This window comes from Conger conger, chromosome 1 (assembly GCF_963514075.1).
Source record: "Conger conger chromosome 1, fConCon1.1, whole genome shotgun sequence".
Lineage (NCBI taxonomy): Eukaryota > Metazoa > Chordata > Actinopteri > Anguilliformes > Congridae > Conger > Conger conger.
The window spans coordinates 82,603,083-82,619,548 of record NC_083760.1 but is presented as its reverse complement, the minus strand read 5'-3'; the positions used below and the strand labels follow the sequence as shown (position 1 = coordinate 82,619,548).

Here is a 16,466-nt window from a genome sequence, read left to right as displayed (position 1 = left end):
CTCTGATGAAAATGAAAAAAATTATTAAAAAAAAAAAAAAAAAAAGATTAAAATGAACTATTAAAATAATGGATGTTTACACGATTTATATCACATGTGCAGGGCTTTGCTTATGCTGTGCTTCAGTCAAGATGTCTGATACAATCGCCAAAGGGCTCTTTACAAGATGTTTAAAAGTCAAGCAGAGAATCCCATCACTAGGTACCTTAATGCTCAATGTTAGTCTTACTCAAACAAAACACAAAAACAAATAAAAATGCATGATAGGGTAAATAATATAGGTGAAGCTCACTACAGCAGTAATACAGGAAAACCCTCTCTAAATTTGTGAGTATTTCAGAATGCATATAATTGTGATTAATTTTGTAAAGAGCCTTTTAAAATTCACCCTTATGTATGAGTGCATTCAACAGGGCCAAATAAATCCTACGATCTTGAGCCATTTAAAAAAAAAAAAACTTCATTAAAATAGCTCATGCACATGCCTAGACAGGTTTTCCCTCCACTAGAAACACAGCACTTCAGTTTCAAAACTTTCATTTGCATTGAAGTTGCGGTTAGACCTCAATAGAACATTCTACATTTGTGTATCTAATGTCCTTAAAGTGATTGAATTTTGTAGAAATATTTCATTCATACAGGTAAATATTGACAGACACTATTCAGGTTATGCTCCTTGCTGAAGAGTGCCACAGCAGTACGACCACATAGGACTTGCACCTGCAACCTCCAATGCACGCCCATGACTATGAGTGCTGAACTGTTAATGTGATGCAGGGTCAGGACGTATGGACGTATGGATGTATGACGGAGTGTACGAGCAGGGGATCTTGCCTGTATTGAAGCATGCCTTCACCCCCTTCCTGACCAGACACTTGGTTCCGCTGGGGCAGGTGTGAGCCTGGCAGGTCAGACCTTTAAGGGCGTCGCACGTGCACTTCTGCTTGCAGTCGTCATCGTACACCACCTCCCCTGCCTGAGGCAACCCGCACAAGAACAACAGTGATCACATGACTCACACACCCTGGATCCACAATGCCACAGGCTCTATAGCAATGGTCCTCACCACTGGTCCTGGAAAGCCACAGGGTGTGCTGGTTTTTGTTTTTGCTCTTGCCTTAATATCAGCAACCAATTCAGACCCAAGAAACCAGGTGAGGTGAGTTAACTGTGTAATTGACGGCTTTAATTGATCAATTAAGTGCTGAGTAAGAACAAAAGCCAGCACACCCTGCGGCTCTCCAGAACCAGGAGTGATGTCCACTGCTCTATAAACACTCACCGTGTCCCTGGTGGTCTAGAGAGGCTCCCTAGCAAAAACCCAGCCAGACACAGGCTTAACCCTTTAAGACCTGAGATCACAAATGAAAAGAAGATTCTGACGCTGATGTATCAGGACTGATACCCACCTTGTAGCTGCGTCCGTTGTCATAGCAGCCGCACTGGTCCTCCTGGATACAGCTCTCGCCGTTGAACAGGTAGCCAGCGTCACACTCACAGCCTTCGGTGCAGGTGCTGGGGCACTGCGCGACCTCCGCCAGGCCGGGGCAGGCGTTGGCACAGGTGTCCGCACACACCTCGTGGTGGCTGTGAGGCGGGCAGGACATTGCTGCAGGGGGAGAACGTGGAGACACTCAGAGAGTCCACAGGCTGAACGTGGAGACACTCAGAGAGTCCACAGGCTGAACGTGGAGACACTCAGAGAGTCCACAGGCTGAACGTGGAGACACTCAGAGAGTCCACAGGCTGAACGTGGAGACACTCAGAGAGTCCACAGGCTGAACGTGGAGACACTCAGAGAGTCCACAGGCTGAACGTGGAGACACTCAGAGAGTCCACAGGCTGAACGTGGAGACACTCAGAGAGTCCACAGGCTGAACGTGGAGACACTCAGAGAGTCCACAGGCTGAACGTGAATCACGCTTTCTAGCGTTACAGGGAAATCCTTCTCCAGAGAGAACGAATCAACCTAAAATTCATCCATCCATCATCATCATCATCATCATCATCTTAACCCGCTTATCCTGAACAGGGTTGCAGGGGGGCTGGAGCCTATCCCAGCATACATTGGGCGAAAGGCAGGAATACACCCTGGACAGGTTGCCAGTCCATCGCAGGGCACACACACCATTACCTGCATGTCCTTTGACTGTGGGAGGAAACTGGAGTACGTGGAGGGAACCCAAGCAAACACGGGGAGAATATGCAACTCCACACAGACAGGTCCCGGCCAACCGGGATTCAAACCCAGGACCTCCTTGCTGTGAGGAGGCAGTGCTACTCACTCTACCATCCGTGCCGCCCAACTTCATTCATTGTTTTTTGAATTTCTTTGCTTGAGCTTACATTATAGGTTTCAGTTACGAGACTACATTAATGCATATGATGAACCATTAAAGGAATATGCAGGTGAGACAGCATTCAGACAGACAGCTCAGAATGCTGGGCTCAGGCGCGGTCACGCTTACGGCAGAAGGAGGGGCTCCTTCAGCTCTTGACGTCGACGCCGGCGATGCGGCAGTTGAGCGCGTAGGACGCGGCACTGTCGCACAGCACCTTGCGGTCGCCGTTGGACGTGCAGATGTCGAAGATGCAGTCGGCGTAGTAGGGTTCAGGGTCCAGCTTGGCGTGGCAGGCGGCGAAGGGCCCCTTGGGATCGCTGAGGATGCCGCAGTAGCTGGGCTTCTGGAAGATGGCCTTCTGCTTGGGGTTGCACGTGGGGCACTTGTTGCCAGAGCAGCCGTCGTCGCAGACCACCCCTGGGATGGCCACCTTCCACGCAGCCCCGAAGGCGTTGACGTCCATGCTGAGCCTTCCATTGGGTAGGCGGTACTCGTCATTCTTGTTTCCGTTGAAGTTGCCGCACAGGCCACAGGTCTTCCCGCGGTAGTTGCCCGGGACGGTGACGGTGACATGGTACACGAGGTCGTAGGTCACGACGAGGCCAAATCTGGTCTTCAGGGTGTAGTGTTTGCCCTCCTGGTAGACTACCACCTTCCCGTCATTCAGATTCAGCGGTAGATTGTTCAACACACCATTGACCTGGTTTGGGTGGGAGGGGATTGTAACTGTTAAGTACAGTACAATTTGATTTCTCCTGAATTAATTCACAGCTGTCGGTCTGTATTATCAAATGTCACTGCAGCTGAGCTGGTCAATTGTTCTACCTGGATTCTTGTTTCTGACAGGGGCAGCTGCCAAATTGCACTTGGAACTTAAGACTTAATGAATTATAATGAAATACAGCACAAGTACAATACAAAAAACAACATCAAGCAAATTAGGTGTTTTGGGAGATGGGCTTTCAAGTTCATCCAAGGCTTGTAAAATAACCTAAAACTAGAGTATGTAATGAAAAGAAGAGGCCCTTCAGCCCATCAAAATGTAATCTAGTCACACAATTAGATCAGCTTAAATCCATTTATTTAAAAATAATATGAAAACATCGAAATAACTCAGAAGCCAAGACCCTGCGCAAGGCAGTCCAAGGGCTGCTCTCTCCCTCACCAGAACGCCCGGAGTGTTCTCCCGCATGATCAGCGTGTAGCCGTAGACCTCAACGGCCACCAGCTCAGTGACGGACACCCTCTTCCACCAGGCCGGTGTCCACCTCTCGTTCTGCACCTGCACGGAGAAGGCCACCAGGTGTGTTCCCTCCAGGCTGCAGCCCTTGGCCAGCGTGTAGGTGCAGGTTCCCTGGAAGTCGAAGTGACGCCCGTCGAAGGAGGTGTAGTGGGGGTCGCCGGATGCCACGCAAACTCCTGAGCCCACGGGCTGGCACTTCCGCACCCCGTTCGCCACCTCACACTTCTCATTGGGCCCGCAGGAGAACTCCTTGCACACCACCTGCCGGCGTTTACATGAAGGCGTTATCGTCCAGCGCACTCAAAAACATTTACGGGCAGAGACGGCACCAGGCTGTTGATAGTAGCAGCCATAGCATCACCTGGCGACATAAGGCTAAGTGCCGTAACAGGTGTACAATTGAGGCTGACAAGATGGTGTTTTATGTAGCAGTGAAATGGCTAGTCAAAAGGCAGAGTCTCTCTAAACTTTCTCGATCTTATTTTATTTTGTACAAACTTTACTCATAATAGTCACTATATTCTGTATTAGTTTCTGAAGCATTTTGAGTTGCCGGTAATGAAAACTGCTGAATTATCAAAGTAAATTTGATCAGGATTCAACAGTGTTTTTAATGTAAAAATCCAAGGACTTTCCAAAGACCTTCAGTGAAGCCACACACACTTTCTTTCAAGGACCTTCCTTCTGAGGACTTATTCTCACAAAGGAGTATGTTTTGTATACTCTAACCTAGGGCCGCCAAACCCTGTTTCTGGAGATCTACTGTTCTAAAGGCTTTCACTCCAACCCTAACAAACACACCTTATTCAACAGCTAGATAACTCATTGAGTTGCACTGAGGGTTGAAATGAAAAGCAACAGGACAACAGATCTCCAGGAACAGGGCTGGGCAGCCTTTAGACTATTTATTTTAGCTTTTTGCTAAACAAGAATAACATTTTGCGGTCAGACAGTTTTGACTCATTTCAAGATTTGCTAATGCAATGGAATAATGTTTGCCTTTGTCTTCTATAGCTTCTTTAGCGGACAGTGCACACCCCCCCATCCCCCTCCGAGTCCTACCTCTCCGTCCTTCATACAGGTGCACTCCTCGTTGCACTTCCCGTTGGGGTAGAAGACATCGCCGATGCGGTAGTAGCGGTCGCCGTAGGCACAGCCGCACTGGGAGAAGGGCACGCAACGGTCTCCGGTCTCAGGATGAAGCCCTCATCACAGGTACAGCCCTCCTGGCACAGTGAATCGCAGCCCAGGGGTGGGGATAGGCTCTGACAGGTGGTTGGGCAGCCGGTGCTGCACACCTCATAGTGGCTGTTCGATTGGCATTTGGTAGCTGAGGGATGGGAGGAATTGCATTTTCAAAATGAAAAATGACATTTTATATGAAATGGAGAGTCCATTTTCACCAAGGTCGCCGTGGTTTGATTTGTCTAATCTGGCTAACAAGCAAGTGTTAGTCAGTATTGGGTCACACATGAATCTAAAATACTGACATCAGATGACTGGCTTAGAGCAGTCATCGGACAGTCGGAGGGTTGTGTTCGATGTGTCCCTGAGCAAGAGACCTAACCCCTGAATGCTCCTGATGAGCTGGTTGGTGCCTAGCATCGCAGCCAGTCGCTGTTGGTGAGTGAGTGTGAGCATGTGTATTAATGGGTGAATGAGAGGCATCAATTGTACAGCCCTTTGGATAAAGGTGCTGTATAAATGGCAACCATTGACAATAAAGGGGATGCGCCCCTATGGCCAGAACACTCACGGCAGAACTTTTCAGAGCGCTAGGGGTAGACCTTGGCCCCGCTCTCCTGGCAGGCCGTGGTGTAGTCGGTGATAGCCTTGCACAGCGCGTCCTTCCGGCCCTTGTAGAGGCAGACGTCGTAGACGCAGTCCTCAAAGGCCCCGGCAGGGTCCACCTTGGCGTGGCAGTCGCGGAAGGGCCCCTTGGGTTCACGCAGGAGGCCGCAGAAAGCGTTGGTCTCGTACTGCCGCTTCTGTGTGATGTCGCAGTCGGGGCAGGCACCCTTGCAGCCGTGGACGCAGCCCGGGATCTCCGCCACGCGCCAGCTCCTGCCGAAATCGGTGGCGCTGGTCGTGACCTTGCCACCCTTCTCCATCAGGTCGTCCTGTTTTCTGCCATTGTAGTTACCGCACAGGCCGCACACGGCGTCCCTGTAGGTGCTGGGGAGGGTGACGTGGACCGCGCTGTTCCAGTCAAATGACACCTTCAGCCCAAAGTTGGTCTTGACCACTGCGTACCAGCCGCTCTTGTAGATGTACACCTTGCCATCTTCCAGGTACACGGGCAAGTGGGTGAGCTCTCCATTTACCTGCAAGGGGGGGAAAAATGATCAGAAGAATTCCACACATCATTAGCCCATGGACGGTTGGCTTATGAATGAACACAAACTGAAGAGAATAAGTCATTGCTTTTTAACCGGATAATTATATTTTAATTTAGTCGGCTTAAGAAGGTTAATGTTAGCAGCATGATATGATGCAGTATTTTTGTACGATGTGAAAGAATTTGCTTGCTCCCAAACCCCAAAGAAAAAGGACTCACCAGGACCTTCCCTCTGTTCCCTCTGCTGATGACGACGCTCAGGCCGTACACTTTGACCTCCACCAGCTTGGTGTACGATACCACCCTGCTGCCCCGGAAGTCGTTCTGCACCAGCACCTCGAAGGGCACAAGGTCAGGGTCTTTGGAGCAGACGCCCACCAGCTGGTACACGCAGGTGCCCTGGAAGTCGTAGCGACGCCCGTCGAAGGTGAGGTAGTGGGGGTCTCCGGTGGCGGAACAGGTGCTGTGGGAGACGGGGTGGCAGTCCCTAATGCCCTTCACCACCTGGCACTGCTGCCCGGCCTTGCAGCCGGTGTCCTTGCAGTGCACCTGGTTTTTGACGGGATTGCAGTAGCACCGTTTTCGGCAGGCCTTGTCGCCCCAGAAGGACTCTCCGGGCGGGACATGCCGGCCCTCGTAAGGGCAGCCGCAGCTCCGCGAGGGTATGCATTTGCCCCCGCTCAGGACATATCCGGCATCGCAGGTGCAGCTCTCCACACAGCCGGCCCGGCAATTGGAGGGGGCGGTGGGGTCCGCACAGGTGGCCGGGCAGGCGGGCCCACACAGCTCATAGTGGCTGTGTGCCGGACACTTGGCAGCTGGGAGGGGGGGTTAACCAACAGGAACCAATCAAAACAAAAGTTTTGAACCTCCGTTGTTGGGTTGGAATTTACTGCGGCATGTCACTTATTCATTCTACTTTCGTCCGAAGCCATCGCCAAAGCAATTAAGGCAATCAACAGTAAGCAAAAATACGCACTACAAGCACCGTAACAGAGCGAACCGCAACAGGAAAGGCTAAGCTACAACACAGAAGGATGATATAGAGGTCCCACAAATAAACATTTCGACAAACGTAGCTACTCACGGCAATGAGCAAGCTTTCTCCAGTCGAACACTTTGATGCCGGCCGCCTGGCAGGCACTGGTGTAGCCCTCCAGAGCCTGGCACAGGAAGTGCTTCAGCCCGTCGCCCATGCACACGTCGTACACGCAGTTGTCAAAGTAGATGTGCGGGTCGATGGAGGCGTGGCACAGACGGAAGGGCCCGTCCACAAGGAGCGTGATGAGGCCACAGAAGGCCTTGCCCTCCCAGCGCTTCAGCAGGCTGTGTTCGCACTTCTCGCACTGTCCCGAGCATTCGTCTCGGCAGAGCGCGTCACTGTCCAGGCCTGGAACCTGTAACGTTCAGGCCATGTTCCTCAAAGCTCCACTCCACCATGAACTACAGAACACTACACAAGGCTACCGATGAGCTGGAGAAAAGCTACGGCCACAGAGGGGAAGCTAATGCCAACAGGGCGACTCAACTTTGTTACTGTCCAACTGGTTAGCTAATAGCATGACAAACACATAGGCTAAGGAGTTTGTATGCGCCAATTAGAAATATGAAAAGGTACACATAAAGGTACAAACTTTCCAGCTGCGGCCAAAGTCGACCGCATTGGGCGCCTGGGAGCCGCCGGGCGTGGCAAAGTCATCTTTGGAGTTGCCATTGAAGTTGCCGCACAGGCCACACACCTTGCCGGCAAAGGTACCAGAAAGGGTGACCACCACATAAGACTCCCAGTCATACTGCACCGTCAAGCCAAAATCTGTTTCGATCACCACAGACCGGCCCCTCTGGAACAGCTTCAACTTATCGTGCTCCAGTACCACCGGGAGTCTGTAGAGGCTGTAGTCAACCTGGAGGACATTGTAAACCAGAGCAACCATTATGATCGTATAGAAACTGAATATGTAAAACCAGTATCTTAAACAGGTGGGAGAGCTCCGACCTATTATCTGGGCTCGATTCAATAATACAATGCACACACCAATTCAGGCTCAGATTAGACCATAGTAACTCATCTTGTATACAGACACAAGAACATCAGTGCTCAGCTATTATTCCTGAACTTTTTAAGGGCTGTAGCTCTTGGTTGTCCTGAAATCCAGAAACAGTGATAGTCCTTCATGCCCCCCAGCCTCTTGAATGAACGGGTCATTGCTGCAATGAGAAATATTTACCCTAACAAGTCCATTCTCAGAGCGGGCCACCGTGATGGTGATTCCGTAGACCTTAACTGTGACCAGGCCCACGTATGAGACCCGGCTGTTTCCGCGGTTCTCGTTCTTGGTCTCAACCTGGAAAGGGGGCAGGCCATCATTGGCCTGACAGTTCTTGGCAATGATGTAGGTGCAGGTGCCCATGAAGTTGAATTTGCGGCCATCGAATGTGCGGTAGTGGGGGTCGCCCATCGCCCAGCAGGTGCCCGATGCACCTGGAGAGATAAAGAGGGCCAACAAGAGGAAGAGAGAGTGAGTGAGTGAGATGAGCAAGAGAGTGAGAGGGTGAAAGGGACAGGGAGTTAGAGAAATAAATGAAACCTGGGTTCCTAATTGAACAGCTTGGTTCAATAAATGACATATACAGTCAGGTCCATAAATATTGGGACATCGACACAATTCTCATCTTTTTGGCTCTATACACCACCACAATGGATTTGAAATGAAACGAACAAGATGTGCTTTAACTGCAGACTTTCAGCTTTAAGAGGGTATTTACATCCAAATCAGGTGAACGGTGTAGAAATTACAACAGTTTCTATATGTGCCTCCCACTTTTTAAGGGACCAAAAGTAATGGGACAAACTAACAATCATAAATCAAACTTTCACTTTTTTATACTTTTCAAATTCTTTGCAGTCAATTACAGCCTGAAGTCTGGAACGCATAGACATCACCAGACGCTGGGTGTCTTCCTGCTTGTTCTTGGGGTTATTTTCCCTTCAGTTTTGTCTTCAGCAAGTGAAATGCATGTTCAATCGGATTCAGGTAAGGTGATTGACTTGGCTATTGCATAACATTCCACTTCTTTGCCTTAAAAAACTCTTTGGTTGCTTTCGCAGTATGCTTTGGGTCATTGTCCATCTGCACTGTGAAGCGCCGTCCAATGAGTTCTGAAGTATTTGGCTGAATATGAGCAGATAATATTGCCCACTTCAGAATTCATCCTGCTGCTTTTGTCAGCAGTCACATCATCTATAAATACAAGGGAACCAGTTCCATTGGCAATCATACATGCCCACGCCATGACACTACCACCACCATGCTTCACTGATGAGGTGGTATGTTTTGGATCATGAGCAGTTCCTTTCCTTCTCCATACTCTTCTCTTCCCATCATTCTGGTACAAGTTGATCTTTGTCTCATCTGTCCATAGGATGTTGTTCCAGAACTGTAAAGGCTTTTTTAGATGTTGTTTGGCAAACTCTAATCTGGTCTTCCTGTTTTTGAGGCTCACCAATGGTTTGCATGTTGTGATGAACCCTCTGTATTCACTCTGCTGAAGTCTTCTCTTGATTGTTGACTTTGACACAAATACACCTACCTCCTGGAGAGTGTTCTTGATCTGGCAAACTGTTGTGAAGGGGTTTTTCCTCACCAGGGAAAGAATTCGTCTGTCATCCACCACAGTTGTTTTCCGTGGTCTTCCGGGTCTTTTGGTGTTGCTGAGCTCACCGGTGCGTTCTTTCATTATAAGAATGTTCCAAACAGTTGATTTGGCCACACCTAATGTTTTTGCTATCTCTCTGATGGGTTTGTTTTGATTTTTCAGCCTAATGATGGCTTGCTTCACTGATAGTGACAGCTCTTTGGATCTCACATTGAGAGTTGACAGCAACAGATTCCAAATGCAAATAGCACACTTGAAATGAACTCTAGACCTTTTATCTGCTCCTTGTAAATGAGATAATGAGGGAATAACACACACCTGGCCATGGAACAGCTGAACAGCCAATTGTCCCATTACTTTTGGCCCCTTAAAAAGTGGGAGGCACATATAGAAACTGTTGTAATTCCTAAACCGTTCACCTGATTTAGTAAATACCCTCAAATTAAAGCTGAACGTCTGCAGTTAAAGCATATCTTGTAAGTTTCATTTCAAATCCATTGTGGTGGTGTATAGAGCCAACAAGAGAATTGTGTCGATGTCCCAATATTTATGGACCTGACTGTAAATGCACTAGAAGAGAATAATGAGTAGGGATATGATTCCCCTCTCACTGTAAAACAGGAGTTTCCAAACTGTTTTGGAGGGAAAAAAATATCTTTAAAATATGTGGATGTACTACATGTATAGTACATATTGAACATCACAACAACTGAACTGTAATAAAGCAGTAAGCCATGAGAGGTTGTGCTATATTGCTTAGGCATGAGCTGAGTGTGTGGGTGGGGTGTGGGGGCATACTTGTGAACACTCTTTTGGGGTTGCATCAGAAAAAGGTTTGGAAAAGCCTCCTCTAAAGGGAACATTTAAGGTGAGAGCTGAAGAATGGTGTTGGGGTTGCATGATGGACCTACCTGATTGGCCACATTTTGCTGGGGCTCCATACCCATTCCTCTGACTCACACCAATGCTGTAGACCCCAAAGGATGCAGTGGGGTGGGCGGCACTGTGATGGCCCACTCCAGCCTTGAAGGGTACCTCAGCCCAGGAGAACTCTGTCCCATCTATACGCTGGAATGCCACATTCCTGGGCAGGGGGGCGTTGTCAAACCTGAGCCCAGCCACGTCATCGTTGCGAACCAGGAAGATGGCCTTGTTGTCAAAGTCAGCTTGCCCGTCCAGAGTGTATGAGGAGCAGAAGCGGTCAGTGGGCAACACGGTCATGAGAAACGGGTCATACAACAGTGCACGGTTTACACGGACCCCGTTGAATAGGTAAAGGACTTGGATGCCATGGTCGGCGGTGATGAGGACACCATTGTCCTTTGTAATCTGGATCTCCTGGGCCTGACCCTTGTTCAGGCACAGCACCTTATCCCTGCCGCCTGATTTGAGCACTACCCGTGTGGTCTGAGAAGCCTGAACGTAGACACTGTCATAGTGGGCTTGGAAGTGCAGGGGTGCCACCAGAAAATTCTTGCCCCAGTTCTGGACAGGCACCAGCTGCTCGTACACATGGTTGCATTTGGAGAACTTCCAGGTGCAGGTGTGGCCACTGGACACTGCTACCGGGAGAGTGGAGAGCACCCGGCTGCCCGTTAGGTCATGCATGCCCTGGATCTGCATGCTCTCATAAGGCTGCAGCTCTATGCTGATCTTATTGCCGGGGGCATAGTGCTTTCCCTGGAACTGCACTGGCGCCCGGGGGAAGATCTGGACCGTGTTGCGATGCTTGTGGTTGGTGATGGAGAATTCTTTGAAGGTCCCCAGGGGGGAGGAGCTGGGAGTGAAGATATAGTATTTGGTCCCCCATTCTGATACAGGGTAGACCACCGCGGTGTCAGCGGTGTACTGCCTGAAGTTTAGGGAGACCACTGTCACTTCCTGGCTGGCCTCGATTCGGACCGTTTTAGGTGTCCTCTGGGAGCCGTCCATCTCCACGTTAGCAGGCAGCTGGATGATGGTGCCTTCCCCAGCGCCGAGTGTCTTCTCCTGGACGAAATGCAGCGAAGGCACGCTTACCTTCACCTTAGTGTTGGCGTGCAGGGCAGAGATCTGGATCTGGAGGCGGACTTTCCCATAGCGTGGCAGTAAGTTCTGCATGAAGGCGGTGGCAAACTCTTTCCCGGCAGACCCAGCATGGCAGAGTGCTGCAAGACACCCAGAGAGAGGTTGAATGAATGCCCACTCAGCCCCAATCAGAAGCAGATATGTTGTAAATGGGGGAAAGCACAAGGTAGAACAAAATCCATTTTAAATCTGGCTTATAAAAAGTAGCAGTAGTGCAGTGGTATCAGGCTCCTACCTCACGATCATGAATCCCTAGGTACTGACAAGCAACACCAATTTTTGTTTTATGGCATAGATATGATGGTGAGCACATAGTACTGAATTGTCCCTGTATTATTATTATGATTATTATTATTAATCTTTACTAATACAGGAAAGGGTGACTGAGCAGCAAACCCTGTTAATATTTTTTTCTGATGAGGCAAAGTAGAGCAGAAATTGTTCAGTATGTACAGGAAGACGATCAAATGTCTCTTTCAATTTCCTTTATCTTTTTCCATTCCTCACATTCTTCTGCATTAATGTGCAGAAAAATAAAAATCTAAAAGCTGTTGACCCTGCTCAAAGTAATGGAGACACGTCCGTCACGTCTTGCCTAAATACAGCAGGTTATTGAATGTGTTGCGATCACATTGGCAGGTGAAAGCATTGACTGTCTGTGTGGCATTACAGCACTAGGGTCGCTCGCCTCAGAGTCATGTTGTTAATTAGCGAAAGCACGCACTGTATGTGGGGTGCCAAACAACAGCAACGATTGCACATTAATTAAACTGCATTACCAAGCATGACCCAGCCCATTACATTACATTACATTATTGGCATTTGGCACTTATCGCTCTTATCCAGAGTGACGTATAGTTGATTAGACTAAGCAGGAGACAATCCTCCCCTGGAGCAATGCAGGGTTATGGGCCTTGCTCAAGGGTCCAACGGCTGTGCGGATCTTATTGTGGATACACCGGGATTAGAACCGACCTTGGGTGTCCCAGTCATTTACCTTGACCACTACGCTACAGGTCGCGCCACCGCCCCTACCGCCTACACAGATCACAAACATAACAAGCCATTATATGTACCGCATTGCCCCCTACTAGTCCATGCCAATCACAGCAAAGAATCTCATTTTGAACTTTTTTATTTCTTTATTTCTTTATTTTTAAGAAAATGCCTGTGTGCTAGGCGTCAATTATGGACTCTATCTGTTCTCACTAATATGGAAAAATCCAAAAAGTCCTACAGTAACTTGCAAAGTAGTGCCGCCAGCAGCTTTAAGAGCAATAAATCTCAAAGTCTATGTGCCATAAGTGCTTAGTGTAATCCATGTTCTACCACATGTACATCTCTGATAGAGATCAAGTGGAATAAACACTTTGTGACAAATGTTTTGCATGCAATGTCAGAACTTGTCATTATTACATTTGTCAAAAATGAATAATTATAGTTAAGACAGACAGAACAGAGGTGAGTCAAGACACACAAATATTGTAGATTGAAACTGAGAAGTCAAATAATTCCTTTAAAATAAGTTCTGTACTATCCACTGTAGACAATACACAGAGTTCTGTACAAGCATAAAGAAATAATTTATTCATCAGCACTCCTGAAATAAGCCCCTTGCCTCAAATTCAATCGGACGGTGGGATTTGCAATGGGATTTTAATCAATATGTTTGATTGTACCACTACATTAGTCGCACAAAGAGATTTTCAATTATTTCTGTGCTGTACTACGGATAAAGGATAATGGTTCTGGCACAACAGCAGTTTAATATCAATAGCAGTCAATGATTACGCGGTCCCAAATCTCAGTTTAAATACCGCTGGAGTACTCTCAGTCAGCCGTCCACGTGTTATTTAAAGAGTTCCAGTTCAAAGGACGAGGAGGCGAGAGGGATCGACAAATTAACATGGTGGCGAACTGTAGTTTGCGTAACCGAATTCAATATTCAAGTTTTTTGTATTGCAGAGTTCTTAACTGCATCTCATTCTCGTCTAGTTTAGTTGCAGGAGAGGTCTACAATTCATTTTTTATGCCCCAGCAAATCAATGCCCTTTAAGTTTAAGATGCAAAAAAAACCATATGAAAAGGATAAAATATACGATGAAATCAATGTTCACGTGAGATGGCAGTGACAGAATCTTTTCCGAACGCATCCGTGGAAATGGATGTGGGATCCCTTGCTGCTCTGTGGCTGTACCTCCGCACAGACAACTTTGTGAGACTAATGTTTAATAGCATATTCATTAATAACAGAATTTATAATAAATAATCATTAATAACATAGAAATTCAGATAAAAATGCGTTTCGTCAAAATAAATGCAAACAAATAGTTTGTGATTTCAGACATTTAACCATTTTTTCTTTTGTTTTATCATTTCCCCATTTTTTATCCTAATGAATGTGGAATGTGCTGTATTGATCCTGCCCTGTGTGGCAGTGGCTGCTATCGATCGGGGAGGGCACAGACACGCGTGTGCTCCGCTCCCAGGTATGCGAAGCTGGCCGGGTTTTCTTTTTTGCCAAACTGCGTTTAACGAGAGGGGCTGGCCGCGTTTCGGAGATGCCCGTCCTGGCATGGGTCTACAGCGCTAATGCGACGGCTTCTTGCAAATAAATTGTAACATTCCGGCGTGGTCAATATTCATCCGCATTATCAAATTATTTAGTGGGAAGAGAACACTTCATATGCAGCTTAACTGATTTACTGGATTGACAACGCTGACTGCCGCCTGATCGGGCAGAGAGGGTCACTGGTGTGCAATGAGAGTGGATCATCCCAGCCAACTGAAACCCTCCCATCCCTGGACTACACTTAAGCCAATTGCACCAGAACCAGGATTTCAAAAAAAGATACTTAAGTTATTCTATCTAAAAAATAAGTGAACAGATACTGTATGTAAGATATAATTTCACCTGAATCATTGTCTGGTACAATGTTATTTGCTCAAAATGTTCAACAATGTTTTGTTTTTTGTTGATTATAGCAGATTGCAAGCCACTCTCAATTGGCTGATATTCAGTGATTTTAATGGTGTGTATTAAAATTTAATGAGATTTTCACTCTCCTCTGATCGGCAATAATGCACTTGTGGCCAAACGTGTTCATAAATTTCCTTGGCATGTTTTCAGGGCATAATATTTCCAAATGCATAAAACTACACTTATGAGCGAGTTCAATATTGGCCGAGAATAGAAAATGTCCATAGAAAAAATCTGAAACACTTTTCGGTAACCATGACAACACAAACTTAGAAGACATGAGAAAATATGACCTTCTTTCCAGAAAAGTTTTGAAAGAGATTATTATGAATGCTTCCATTATGCGTTTTCCCTGCTGCCTTTAATGAAATTATTTGTTTTATCGCAATCTAAATTTCCCCCAATGCTCACGGACTGTTAGAGTACCAACCCATTTCAATAATGAAATAGGCTCATTTGTCAATGAAATAGTCAAGTCCAGCAAAGAGCTTATAGGGTAAAGTGGGCCTTATGCAAGTTTACTAGCACTAGTATTAAACAATAAGAATTTACAGGATTACCCAGTAGACTGCTGCCATTTAAAACATGTATATTTCACTTACCACATGACAGCAGAACCAGAAAACAGGGCAGTAACAATCTGGTCCCCATGGCTGAAACACATGAACAACGTGTTAATGTCCCTGTCCATCATCAATTATTACCAAGAGACAGACCATTTAAGAACACTTATAACCCTAGTCCAGTAACATTAAGTCACACATGATCTGACAAAAATTTGTTCAACATTATTCTTGCGTAAAGGTGTAGCAATTCCTGCAAATCAATGGCAGAGATGCACGCAATCAGACAAACAGCAGCAGCTGAAGTGAATCCATACTCACTTGAAGAGGGCCCACTGATATGACAGGACACCTTGGGTGCCATCCTTAAATACACTTCTAATCTTGCCCTGGCATCCAGTCAGAATACGCAAACACCACTTCCAAATGATTATTGTAAGCCCTGTGAACAAACTACCTTTTGACACATTCCTAATCTCAATCACAACACACGCACACCCATGTACAAACACACACACGGCACGCAAACACACCACACACAAACACACACGCAAACACACACCACACGCACAGGTGAATGGCACCAAGGCAGAAACACATTTTCTATTTGAACTTGAGATCGAGCTTGAGATCGAGCAAACACACAAGCAACACTCGCCAAATATGAGCAACACATGAGCAATGTCAAATACACCTCTATTCAAAGTGGAATTAAGAAGCTTCCCTTTGAGTTCAGACCAATAAACAACTGCATTTCTGCTCTAGGGGCAAAGCATTATACAGCTACAGATACTCGATAAAGGTCTTTACATGTCTAATATTATGTTGCTCTGGTTATAAGTACTTCCTGGCTCACTTACTTCAAATAGGTATATACAGTACAGTTCTGTGGGCAAAAACATGTTATTAATGAGAGAGGTAAGAGGAGAATGGCCAGACTGGTCGAAGCTGACAGGACGGTGACAGTAAAGCAAATAACCACACATTACAGTGGTATGCAGAAGAGTATCTCTGAACACAACGCGTCAGTCCTCTAAGTGGATAGGCTACAGCAGCAGAAGACCAATGCCTAAGTCTAAAAAAGAAGTCTAATAAATAAGTGCTCACTGAGTGTATATTCCCCATGTATTGCATAGTTGCAATAGACAATGCATTGGATTTCAATAATAATATTAAATATAGCCAAAAGTGGTAATTAACAGGGTCCAAGTAGCATGAGGAAATTATGAGTTAAGCAGTGAAGACACATGCAGCACTTCCAAAACCCATGCATTGA

At 46.9% G+C, this 16,466-nt stretch overlaps 1 pseudogene; it reads right to left on the bottom strand.

Annotated features, from left to right (window-relative positions):
- LOC133136536 (IgGFc-binding protein-like) overlaps nt 1-15,601 on the bottom strand; it is a 29,578-nt pseudogene extending 13,977 nt beyond the window's left edge.
- Nucleotides 15,602-16,466: the final 865 nt, after the last annotated feature.